The sequence below is a fragment of the Ovis aries genome, chromosome 6 (assembly GCF_016772045.2).
Source record: "Ovis aries strain OAR_USU_Benz2616 breed Rambouillet chromosome 6, ARS-UI_Ramb_v3.0, whole genome shotgun sequence".
Classification (NCBI taxonomy): Eukaryota; Metazoa; Chordata; class Mammalia; order Artiodactyla; family Bovidae; genus Ovis; species Ovis aries.
The window spans coordinates 55,182,767-55,197,204 of record NC_056059.1 but is presented as its reverse complement, the minus strand read 5'-3'; positions in this window follow the sequence as shown (position 1 = coordinate 55,197,204).

Sequence of the window (14,438 nt, the reverse complement as noted above, 5' to 3'; positions counted from 1 at the left end):
TTTTTGCAATGTTTAATACACTAATTGCTCCTTGGAAGAAAAGCTATAATAAAACTAGACAGTGTATTAAAAAACAGCAACATCACTTTTCCAAGAAAGGTCCATATAGTCAAACTATAGTTTTTCCAATAGTCATGTACAGATATGAGAGTTGGGACGATAAAGAAGTCTGAGTGCCAAAGATTTGATGCTTTCGAACTGTGGTAATGGAGAAGACTTTTGACAGTTCCTTGTACAATGCTATAAAGAGCAATATTGCATAGGAACCTGGAATGATAGCCCCATGAATCAAGGCAAATTGGAAGTGGTCAAACAGGAGATGGCAAGAGTGAACATCAACATTTTAGGAATCAGTGAACTAAAATGGACTGGAATGGGTAATTTAACTCAGATGACCATTATATCTACTACTGTGGACAGGAATCCCTTAGAAGAAATGGAGTATCCATCATAGTCAACAAAAGAGTCGATATGTGCTAGTTGGATGCAATCTCAAAAATGACAGAATTATCTTTGTTCATTTCCAAGGCAAACCATTCAATATCAAAGTAATCCAAGTCTATGTCCTGGCCAGTAATGCTGAAGAAGTTGAAGTTGAACAGTTCTATGAAGACCCACAAGGCCTTTTAGAACTAACACCCCAAAATATGTCCTTTTCATTATAGGGGACTGGAATGCAAAAGTAGAAGAAACACCTGGAGTAACAGGCAAATTTATCCTTGGAATACAGAATAAAGCAGGGCAAAGAATCTTGCCAGGAGAATGCACTGCTCATAGCAAACATCCTCTTCCAATATAAAAAACAAGACTCTACACAAGGACATCATCAGATGGTCAACACTGAAATCAGATTGATTATATTCTTTGTAGTCAAAGATGGAGAAGCTCTATACAGTGAGCAAAAACAAGACTGGAACTTAACTGTGGCTCAGATCATGAACTCCTTATTGCCAAATTCAAATATAACTGAAGAAAGTATGGAAAATCACTAGACCATTCACATATGACCTATATCAAATTCCTTACCATTATACAGTGGAAGTTAAAAGTAGATTTAAGGGGATAGATCTGATAGACAGAATATCTGATGAACTATGGACAGAGGTTCATGACACTGTACAGGAGACAGGAAGCAAGACCATCCCCAAGAAAAAGAAGTGCAAAAAAGCAAAATGGCTGTCTGAGGAGGCCTTACGAATAGCTGTGAAAAGAAGAGAAGTGAAAAGCAAAGGAGAAAAGGAAAGGTATACCCATTTGAATGCACAGTTCCAAAAAAGAGCAAGGAGAGATAAGAAAAACTTCCTCAGTAATCAATTCAAATAAATAGAGGAAAAAACACAATGAGAAAGACTAGAGATCTCTTCAAGCAAATTAGAGATACCAAGGGAATATTTCATGCAAAGATGGGTTCAATAAAGGACAGAAATGGTTCCAAATAGGAAAAGGAGTACGTCAAGGCTGTATATTGCCACCATGCTTATTTAACTTATATGCAGAGTATATCATGAGAAACGCTGGACTGGAAGAAACACACAAGCTGGAATCGAGATTGCCAGGAGAAATATCAGTAACCTCAGATATGCAGATGACACCACCTCTATGGCAGAAAGTGAAGAGGAACTAAAAGCCTCTTGATAAAAGTGAAAGAGGAGAGCGAAAAAGTTGGCTTAAAGATCAACATTCAGAAAACAAAGATCATGGCATCTGGTCCCATCACTTCATGAGAAATAGATGGGGAAACAGTGGAAACAGTGTCAGACTCTATTTTTGGGGGGCTCCAGAATCACTGTAGATGGTGACTGTAGCCATGAAATTAAAAGACGCTTACTCCTTGGAAGAAAAGTTATGAGCAACCTAGATAGCATATTCAAAAGCAGAGACATTACTTTGCTGACTAAGGTCCGGCTAGTCAAGGCTATGGTTTTTCCTGTGGTCATGTATGGATCTGAGAGTAGGACTGTGAAGAAGGCTGAGCACTGAAGAATTGATGCTTTTGAACTGTGGTGTTGGAGAAGACTCTTGAGAGTCCCTTGGATTGCAAGGAGATCCAACCAGTCCATTCTGAAGATCAGCCCTGGGATTTCTTTGGAAGGAATGATGCTAAAGCTGAAGCTCCAGTACTTTGGCCACCTCATGTGAAGAGTTGACTCATTGGAAAAGACCCTGATGCTAGGAGGGATTGGGGGCAGGAGGAGAAGGGGACGACCGAGGATGAGATGGCTGGATGGCCTCACTGACTCGACGGACGTTAGTTTGAGTGAACTCTGGGAGTTGGTGATGGACAGGGAGGCCTGGTGTGCTGTGATTCATGGGGTCGCAAAGAGTCGGACACAATTGAGTGACTGAACTCAACTGATATTCATAAGGTGTAAAATGGTACCACTTAAGAATTTGGAGATATGCAAACATCCATGACACCATCACCACGATCAAGTTAACACACACGTCTAGCACCTCCCAAAGTCTCCTGTGTCCTTAGCTTTTTGTTTGTTTCTGTGTAAGAACATAAGAACTCCCTCTTTTATTCTGAAGTACACAGTACTATAATGTAGCTACAGGTAAGATATGGTATAGCAGATCTCTAGAAATAATTCATTAGTATATTTGAAACTTTATACTCATGAAAAAAACAACTCCCACTTCCTCCAACACCTTATATCAGTCAACCAGTATTGTATTCTCTGCTTCTATGAGTTTGAGTATTTTAGATTCCCAAGTAAATGGAATCAATGTGTTTATATACAAAAAAATATCCAGGAGCTGTCTGGCCTCTCTTGTTCACTGAAACACTCTTCACAATAGTCAAGATGTGATTAGAACCCATGACCAATTGACAAATGAATGGTAAAGAAAATGGGATATTATTCAGCCTTAAAAAAGAAGGAAACTCTGCCATTTGTGACAGCATGGCTAAACCTAGAGGACATTAATGAATGAAATAAGTCAGCCACAGGCATTGTCTAACACGTTCCTCAGTTTTTGTGTATATATCAAATTATGAGATCCACTCAGCTAAATTAATCCAAATAACTAACAAAATGTAAAGAGATTATTATTTTTCATTTTCAACATTATTGTATAGAAAATTCATGTGTTATATTTAAAAAGCCAACCCTATAATATATATTCAGTACTTCTGAGGGAGATCAACCCTGGGATTTCTTTGGGAGGAATGATGCTTAAGCTGAAACTCTAGTACTTTGGCCACCTCATGCGAAGAGTTGACTCATTGGAAAAGAGTCTGATGCTGGGAGGGATTGGGGGCAGTAGAAGAAGGGGACGACAGAGGGTGAGATGGCTGAATGGCATCACTGACTCGATGGACGTGAATCTGAGTGAACTCTGGGAGTTGGTGATGGACAGGGAGGCCTGGCGTGCTGCAATTCATGGGGTCGCAAAAAGTCAGACACGACTGAGCGACTGAACTGAACTGAATAATATTTTAAGTAATTAGATATATGGTCTAGTTTGCCAGCTGAGTGATGTCCCATGGCAGACTCTATAATATATAAGATTTGAATCTTTAAGTCACATTTTCAAAATGGTTTCAAGTTTGTGATAGAAACTCTATTCTTCCAACTTGTGTATGTTTCCAACATGCTATATAATATAAACAGATCGTCTTACCAGGGGCTGAACAGCTGGTGTTCTTGGATTTCCAACCTTATCCCTCAGATCCTCTCCACCTTTGCTCCTCTAATCTTATCACATACAACTTCATTCTTCATTTTATTCGCTTCCTCATGTCTGCTTATTAATTATAGCTTTTGATAACATATAGCTTTGTTAATCATGCCTTGTATCAACCATGATATTTTTTGTTTCTGCATATTTATCATCATATAGTGTCAATTCCTTTATTCACAATAAAGAATATGATTTGGCCCAAATAACTAAAAACTCTTTTTTTTTTTTTTCCTAGTCTCTACCCATCTTGTAATCCACTCAACTGTGACTGTGATTTACATGACAACCAATGTAGTTACCAGTATATAAGGACCTGCTAGGCTAGTTTTTCAACAGCAGATAATGGATCAAGTAGTTTCCTTTAAAAATAAAAGTCTGGGCCTGTTAAAGGTTTTTGAAGGAGAAAATAAGAACAAAACAAAAATCTCTAGTACATGAGGACGAATTTATACATGCAATTCCTTGTAACTCAACAAAGCAATGATACATTTATGTAAAGATAATTTTCTGTTTAAAACAAGGTATTATATGCATATTTATATATATCATGAAGATGTAAAATCCAAACCCAAATCATCATGGATATATACAAATATAGGAAATGCTTAGGACATAATTTCACATTCTTAGTGAGAAACATTTCTCAGTATAAAAAAGATTCAGTGAAAATGGCAAGAATGAAGAAAAGAGGTATCAATTCAGAGACCTAATATAACTTACACAAATTATTGTTACTTTTCACATAATATCTATTAAAATTAACTAAGCATGTTTGCTTTCTGAATAAACTGTTGCTGAATGGACTATTAAAAGTCATACATCTAAAATACATTACTGAATCAGAATTAAAAATTATAATCATAGAATTTTTATATTTATGAACTTATTTAGCAAAGGAAAAGATTATTTCAGAGTTATTCTTTTAATCTCAGTCCTTTTGTGTTACTAATATTCCAGATGAAATTAATTTTAAAGTTTCAGTGTATAGAATATAATTTTCATGCATATGATTTTGTAGAGAAATAAGCTTCTAGACTAAGAAATCAATAGCTGTTACTTAGTGTTAGCCTGAAACTTTTGCTTTCCATTTTCATTTTCAATTACATTAGATATTCTATTAAGTTAAAAACAATTCATAGATGGTCACATTTTGACAGTAGCTATATTTGAACAGACTATATATTTGATCATGGAATAAATTCATAATGGATTGAAGCTGAAGTTCTGTAATTAGTAAATAGCAATTCTGCAATTGAGTGTATATTAAAATCTCTAAAAAGTCTATTTGTCACTTATAAAATAATTTCTTCTTTTAGGAAAAGTGTAATGTCATTTTCTGACCATGAGTTTTGTAACACAGTATGTTCAGTGATTAGTTTCTTAATTTAAAACTTGTATTTCAAGAAATTTCATCACTAATATTGTAATTTCTTAAATTGAATGTGACCAAATGCTGATTTTGAAAAGAAAAGAAATAATAATGTTTTGAAGTTTTATGATGAACATCCAAATTAATATAAATTATTTAATTGAGAAGCCACAAACTCCCTCACCCATACTACTATTTTGTTCTTTCTTTCATATCAAACTTTCTGTAAATCAAGCTCTTTCTGTTTTTCAATTACATCAAAAAGTTTCTATTGATTAGTCCTACAGAGACAATCCTTTTTCCTTTAGTCTTCATTACTGACATCTCTTGCAAAATACATAGGCTTTCTAATTCTTGAAGTTTTATTTACAAAACAATTTATTTCCTTTAATGTCATCTTACATAATGACATTGAGATATACCACTTTATTAAAATTTTCATTAGCCTTGAAAGTATGTTTCAAATAAGAAAAGATTACTCACACCATACACTCAACTATAACAAATGCTTATAGAAAACAAATAAAGAATTGGCAGAAATTAACTCCTTCAATACAATCCAATTTTAGTAATACAAAATATTCATTATAAACTACACTAAATTAAGAACAATTTTTTCTTGTATTTTCAGAAGCTGAAAAAAATCTGGAACATAATTCTCAAATATCATTATTGAAAGAAATTTTACATTTATAATATGTTTAAAGAAAATAATATTTTCTTTGCAGTCTAAGTACAGTCAATGTTAATTTTTCTTTTTTCTCAATTATGCTCTCTCTTTTAATCTCTTCCAGAGACACCTTCTCCCAGAAATAATGTTTTACCAGCTCTTTAGGGCATCCTTTAACCCAATCAAACTGACACATAAATTTAACCACAGCAGCCAACTATCTACATTTTGCTATAATCTAAATGTGCAAATATTTCAAATAACCTAGGAACTAAAATTCTCACTACTGAACATTGATGAAAGGATATACAAGAGCTGATTTATGAGTATACCATCTTAGTCAATTTTTTTAAAAACTAGGAAATTCCATGCAAACTCTCTGCCAACAGGAAAACCACAAAAAAAATTGGCTTTCAAAAAATTTAGGCACTTCATCCAAAGCTCTTTTATTACTACTATTTTACATTTTCAATAAAAATTCTGACATAACTGCCTAGCTAGATGATTTCTATGGATTTTGTAACGGTAATGTGGATTAGAATACAAAATATGTCCAAAGATATACTTCATTCAGTATGATAGAAAGCACTTTGGAATCAGTTTTCTATTTTGCAACACTAATGTTATAAATAATGTATCCATATATGCTCTTCTGGCCTGTTTTACTTGTTTGTGTATCTTTTGCTGCTGTTCCGACAAAGGAATTTTAACCCCATTCTTTTCACTCACTATAAGTCATCTATAGACTTTAATATTATTTTTATTGATTTCACTATTTCCCCCAATAAATGAAACAGTTCAAACTGTAGCCCTAAGAACAAAATGAACTTGTAGGCTATACCATGAACAGCCATGACCAGAGTAGGCTTTGATTTCACATCAGTTTTCCTTCACCACAAATGTAATTTGGGGATACATACTGCTGTGAAAATTCAGTGAAAGATTTTAAAGTGCTTGCACCAATAGCAATTTAATATACTTTTTTGCCCAATACAATTAACAATTTGCTAGTTGCCATTTCATTTTTAACATCTTCTCCGGAATTGAATATATGACAGCCCACTCTCTATTCCACCAGCCTTTTGTTGAAATGATCATTTGGAAATTACTGAGCTTTCTTTCCCTCAGAATGGCTTGCACTTTCACTTAGGCAGATTTACCTCCTTATACATTTCACTTTCTCAAATTTCAGTTTCTCAAAGACTTCCTTTATAAGATCTTTAATTTACCTAAAAATAACACAGAAAAAAATGTGACATATACATTTTTGGGGTAATTATTTTCCTAATGAAGTTTAACTTCCAGTGTCTAGATAATCACACTAATTATGACTCACAAAATAAAAGTTTGGAAGTGTAAGAGATATTAGGGCTGCATTCAATTTTCATTGTATGTTTTATAGTGTATTCAACCAATATACATTTTTAGGATATTTCAGTTTTTTTGGTCATTTGCAATTAAAAATAATGTTTATGTGTACAGTTTACATACTTAATGATTCGTAAGTTAGACGTAATGTTAGAAGATAATTGGTGTGTCAAAGTTTTAGTTTACATGTAGTTTTGTTAGATACTATTATTTTTGCTGATCCCTGGGTCAGGAATATCCACAGGGGAAGGAAATGGCAACCCACTCCAAGAGTTTTGCTTGAAAAATTCTATGGACAGAGACTAGCAGGCTTCAGTCCATGGGACTGTGAAGAGTCGGACACAACTGAGCAACTAAGCACAGATTTTTTTCTCCATTAAAGCTGCATTCAGTTGCATCCAGCATAAGAGTGCATGAATCCTAGCAACCTCAAAATAGCATATGTTGTTAAATTTTTGGATATTTTCAAGTCTTTTAGTTTAGAAGCTAAACCAAAAATGAGACCTCAATTTAACTTTAAATTACGTTTCCATTTACATGAATGAGGTCAAATATTTTTTATAAGTTTAAGAGACATATAACCAAATTTATTTAATTTTTTGTGAACTCTCCTAATTTGTCTGTTCTGTTTTTTCCTCTTTATCAACTTTTGCAGCACTCTCTACACTAGATATACTAGGTTTTCACCTGTGATATAATTTGCAAAGGTAAACATATGCATACGCAATGTTTTGGCATGTTTTTAATGCATTTGAATTATCAGTCTTGTTATTCCCTCAAGATTTGGAGTCACTGTTTTAAAACTACTTTACATCTCCCAAATATAAAAGAATCTGGAAGACATTTTCTATAAGCAATTGTTTGTCTTCACTTTCACATTTTGATATTTTTAAAATTTAGAATCTACTGTGGTGAATGATGAGATATGTGGAGGCAGCAAATTAGCACAAATGTCCAGAAATCCTCCCTCTTTTTTCCTCCTTTTTTCACTTCCTGTCTCTCTTACATCATTCTTTCCTTCCTCAGTTCAGTTCAGTCACTCAGTCATGCTTATTTTGTTTCTGAAAGTATTTATGGTGACAAAAACAAACACTATAAAACATAATAGCTCAAATAAAAACAAAGGTAAAATAAGAATTTTTTAAAGCTTCATATAATAGCTAGGGCATGGAAACAACCTAGATGTCCATCAGCAGACAATTGGATAAGAAAGCTGTAGTACACACAATGGAATATTACTCAGCCATTAAAAAGAATGCATTGAAATCAGTTCTAATGAGGTGGATGAAACTGGAGCCTATTATACAGAGTAAAGTAAGCCAGAAAGAAAAACACCAATACAGTATACTAATGCATATTTATGGAATTTAGAAAGATGGTAACGATAACCCTGTATGTGAGCAAAAGATGGGCAGAACAGTCTTTTGGACTCTGTGGGAGAAGGCAAGGGTGGGAAGATTTGGGAGAATGGCATTGAAACATGCATATTATCATAGGTGAAATGAATCGAAGTCCAGGTTCGATGCAAGATACAGGATGCTAGGGGCTGGTGCACTGGGATGACCCAGAGGGATGGGATAGGGAGCGAGATGGGAGGGGGGTTCAGGATGGGGAACACATGTACATCCGTGGTGGATTCATGTCAATGTATGGAAAAACCAATACAATATTGTAAAGTAATTAGCCTTCAATTAAAATAAATAAATTTATACTAAAAAATAAATAAAAGCTTCATAAGTATATTGAATTAGAAAACACTGGACAGAAATCCCATGGAACTCTTTAGATAATTATATAATCAAAGTCACTTGACTACTTAGTGATAAAATTTTAGCCCCATTAACTGTAATTCCATAAAAACTCCACAAAACCACAATATGAAGATCTAATCAACCTAATTCAAAAACATGATTTTTTCTTTTAAATGATTTATTTTGCATATTTATTATTATACTTGTTAAGAGATTTATTTGTTTTGTTTCATTTCTATTATTTTGTTTTTTCTGTGTTTTAAATATAAAGTTGTTTATTTTAATTGGAAGCTAATTACTTTACAATATTGTATTAATTTTGCCATACATACATCAATAAATCATTTTATAACCTTCAAAAAATAATAAAAAAGTAAAAAATAAAAACAAAAACATATGATTGAGGTCAATATTAACACAAAAATAATACTCTTCATAGATAAAAGTATGTTGCATGCTGAAATGTTATACAACAAACAGTAATCCTATATGATTTAAAATTTAAAAAAAAAAAAAAAAGAAAATCTTCCCATAATATGATTTTTTTCTTTTACAAAGATATATATTTGACCAGAATTAGGCCTGAATATATTTTAAAGATTATCCTTCTCAGTAAAACAATCAAAAAGATTATTTTTCAATTTAGGAGGCTATTTTAGATTATATTTCCAATTAACATGTAACAAAATTGACTCAAGAATGGAATAAGCTAAGGTATAATCACTTTATTTATTTTTAATATTATTTGTTGACGATGAAACAAAGAGATATTATGGCTAATGATAAAAAAGATTTGTGGTTAAAAGAAAATCACTTAAAGAGCAAAGACAGTAAAATAGCAATGTAAGATTTATTTTAAGTAGTTCTTTGTTGCTAGGAAGATATTTAACCTAATTTGTTTTTTCAGTAGATAAATCATTTAAAATTTTAATTAAACACTTAAAGAGCTATCAGCTTTTATAATTTATTACAACAAAATCAGGTTCACAAGATAGCATTTAATCAGAAGGTTCTGTTCATAGTTTATAACATCATATCAGGGCCAAATTATCAACCTGGTGTAAGATAAATTAAAATAGAAATGTTTTTTATAAAGTAAAAGTGCTACCTCATTAATCAAGACCAATTAATTTGATTTTAATATTTTTAAATGCATACAATAATTAAGAAATCATAAAATATCTAAAGATGTAAACATTTGTATAAACTGTTTCCTATGTGAAAATAACAAATTGGAAAAAGATCATTTTTATAGCAATCAGTGAAGTTGCTCCTATGGTTTTGTGCTAGCTAAAACTATTTTTCCCTGAAAAAATTAAGTCAATTAATATTTGTTATTTTTTTAATCTGTAGATTCTTTTAATATGAACCAGAGCATAACCATATGCTGACACATGGTGGAATTATACATAATTACAGTTAATATATATTTAAATTACATTTATTATTTATACCGTGAGCAAACATGTACAAATATAAATGTTTTGTATTTAAGAAAATTAAAATGTTAGCAAATACAGTTTTTCTATATTTTTGTTATTTTGAGATATTTTTGTTGGTTTTAACATGAAAATGCTTTAAATATGGTTTTTAATGTTTTGCTGCTGCTGCTGCTGCCGCTGCTGCTAAGTCACTTCAGTCGTGTACGAGTCTGTGCGACCCCATAGATGGCAGCCCACCAGGCTCCCACGTCCCTGGAATCCTACAGGCAAGAACACTGGAGTGGGTTGCTATTTCCTTCTCCAATGCATGAAAGTGAAAAGTGAAAGTGAAGTCGCTCAGTGGTGTCCGACTCTTAGCGACCCCATGGACTGCAGCCCACCAGGCTCCTCCATCCATGGGATTTTCCAGGAAGAGTAATGTAGTGAGCTGCCATTGTGTTCTCTGAATATTTTGCTAGAAATTATATACATATGTGTGATAAATCATTTTAGTTGTGTCCAACACTTTGCCACTTAATGAACTATATAGCTTGCCAGATTTCACTATCCATGGGATTTCCCAAATAAAAATACCAGGGTGAGTTGCCATTTCCTTCTCCAGGGGATCTTCCCAACCCAGGGATTGAACCCGTGTCTCTTATGTCTCAGGCATTGGTAGCTGGGTTCTGTATATAAATATGCATGTGTATATTTCTATCTATATGTCTATGTTCATTAATTAATGTTTTCTTTTTTGGCTTGTGAGATAAAACACGTCCTCAGAAAATTATTTCCATTAGTAGAGTACGTAAACATCCTCACGTATTTTTTACTGATCATTTTGGGATTTTATTTTCAATGTTCAAAACTTTTATCCTTTCTGAATTTATTTCTGTAAGAAGTAAGGTAGATATCACCTTTCCTTTTTTTACCCTCAAGTGGGAAAATGCTACTATCTAGGTTTTCCAAATGCTAAACTGAATCATTCCCTTTTGATGTAAAATGATATAAGACAATGCAATATAAAATACAAGACAGTGTAACATATTAAGTACCATATATATTAGATTGTCTTCATTATTTCATTAATTGGTTTCTCTCTTCTTGGCTTACCTCCTCATGGATTTAATAAATTTCTAAGGAAATAATAATAAAGAACCTGCTTGCCAATGTAGGATATATGAGAGACTCAGGTTTGATCCCTGGGTCGGGAAGATCCCCTGGAGGAGGCCATAGCAATCCACTCAAGTATTGTGCCTGGAGAATACCAGGTATAGAAGAGCCCTGTGAGTTATGTCCATTTCACTGCAGACATGACTGAAGTGACAACACACAATTGATTAGGTCTCAGTTCAGTTCAGTCTCTCAGTCGTGTCCAACTCTTTGCAACCCCATGAATTGCAGCACGCCAGGCCTCCCTGTCCATCATCAACTCCTGGAGTTTACCCAAACTCATGTCCATCTAGTCTGTGATGCCATCCAGCCATCTCATCCTCTGTCATCCCCTTCTCTTCCTGCCCCCAATCCCTCTCAGCATCAGAGTCTTTTCCAATGAGTCAACTCTTCGCATGAGGTGGCCAAAGTATTGGAGTTTCAGCTTTAGCATCAGTCCTTAAGAACATCCAGGACTGATCTCCTTCAGAATGGACTGGTTTTATCTCCTTGCAGTCCAAGGGACTCTCAAGAGTCTTCTTCAACACCACAGTTCAAAAGCATCAATTCTTCGATGCTGAGCTTTCTTCACAGTCCAACTCTCACATCCATTCATGACCACTGGAAAAACCATAGCCTTGACTAGATGGACCTTTGTTGGCAAAGTAGTCTCTGTTTTGAATATGCTATCCAGGTTGGGCATAACTTTCCTTCCCAAGAGTAAGTGTCTTTTAATTTCATGGCTGCAATCACCATCTGCAGTGATTTTGGAGCACCACCCCCCAAAATTAATAATTCAAGTTTTCAGTATTTTCAGGGACATTTTCCTAATATTTTATATCAACCCTAGAATCATTGTGTCTAGTTTTCAAAGTGAACAAACACCAAGTGAGATCCAGGCTCACAAAGCCAATTGACTGAACCCAGTCTAACAGTCAAACATTTTCATGTGAGGTAAATTAACGGTTGATATTTTAACCAATTCTAACTTTTGGGATGATTTATTGCATCATTAGATACTTGATAGTAGAGGATGTGGTATTTGAACTTATCATTTAATAACATTTGGAAATGTGATTTCTGAAGGCATATCATATAGCATAACTATTCATTATGTTTTAACTTATGTAAGAGTCCTTTAAAATGAACTCATCTCACATATAATAATATCATCTTTGTTTTGTCTGTTTGTATTTAAACTTCTTAACTTCTAACCAGGAATCTTCGTTTTCTCTTTAAGGAAGAGTTAAGGAATGTAAAGTGAAAAATGATAGTGTCTGGTTCAGAGACTAGTATATAATAGACACTTATAGAATTCCTTCCTTCAACCAGTTCCAGGAAGGATGCTTTCTCTCAATTGTGAAACGTATTACTAAAGCAATATCATTCATTTTTCTAGTTAATGATCTTCTCTGACTTAATTAATTTATTAATTCAGGTAATTAGCTACTTGATACAGAAAGTGTCCAGAGATCGGTATATTTGTTTGGATTCTGACCCCCAATGAAAAATTAAAGCAGATTTTTCTTCTGATTAAATACTAAGAATTAATAAAGTTACTGCTTTCTCAGCTGATTTACTAATTGACTTCAGTTAGAAGTTTTGCTGAGATGAGTAATGACTGCACAATTGACCTCAAAGTAAAAGCAAAGGCAAAGACAAAGGAATAAAAGTAAAATCTTTTCTTCTTTTTCACTGTTAACTTGAGGTCAGTCAGGCAATGCAAATGTTGCACTTTTAATGTATAAAACAAAATTCCACCTCAGAAACAATTTTTTTAAGTAATCAATCTATTAAAAATATGAGTGAAATAAAGTCTGATTTTTATATTTTTTAAGAATTTGCTAAGGGGATAATATGCATACATACATAAAAAGAAATAAAGCAAAGATAAGATAAAGTACATTCAATCAAGTAAAATTATCTGTTCAAAAATAATTTTATTCTATATTTAAGTTTTCTTACTAACTTATTAAATATGGCTACTTCTCTGAGACACAGCACAAGATGTATTTCTAAAGAAAAGGTCAACATTGTTTACTCAGTTTACTTATTTAGTCAGTTATTAATCTTTTTTTTCCTTTTTTTTTAGCCTGACACCAAGTCTTTGTCAGAGTTAAGACTTGGGCATTTAAAAGTGAATGAAATATTGTCATAACTGCTGTTTAAGAATCAGTCATGAGATGCAGACAAAGATGAACCATCAAGGTACAAAAACACTGACTTTTTACAAATATTACCAAAAGATTCACAGGTCAAAAATGCTTAGTAAGGGCTTCCTATTTGAATATATAGCCACCAATCAAAAACTGGAAAATAGCATTTGATAAGTATGTTTTGTATACACAAAAACATGGAATAAATGCATCATGGCATATTCTGAAAATTAAATTCATTTGTGGCAGGGGCACAGTGGGAAGCATTGGAAACTATGATGATTTTGAAGATTCAGGTACAAGAGAAGTGATGGGAGGTTTCTTCCCTCTCTGACACACTGACATAAAATATTGGTGCCACAACATGAGCAAGAGGTGCCAGTGAAGATTTGTAAGTAAGGAAGGATCATACTCTGATTCCACATTATAAAACTCACAGTGTTTTCTGGTGATATGTGACATTTGCAAAAAGTTATTACAACTTTTTTTTTAAATTAATTAATTTATTTATTTTTTAAAATTTTTATTTTTACTTTATTTTACAATACTGTATTGGTTTTGCCATACATTGACATGAATCTGCCACGGGTGTACGTGAGTTCCCAATCCTGAACCCTCCTCCCACCTCCCACCCCATATCATCTCTCTGGGTCATCCCTGTGCACCAGCCCCAAGCATCCTGTATCCTGCATCAAACATAGACTGGCGATTCGTTTCTTACATGATAGTATACGTGTTTCAGTGCCATTCTCCCAAATCATCCCACCCTCTACAAATTTTAATAGATATAGATTGGTTTATATATTTGACTTTAAAATAAACTGCATAGAAAGTGAATCTACGTATTTCCCATATCACTTTATA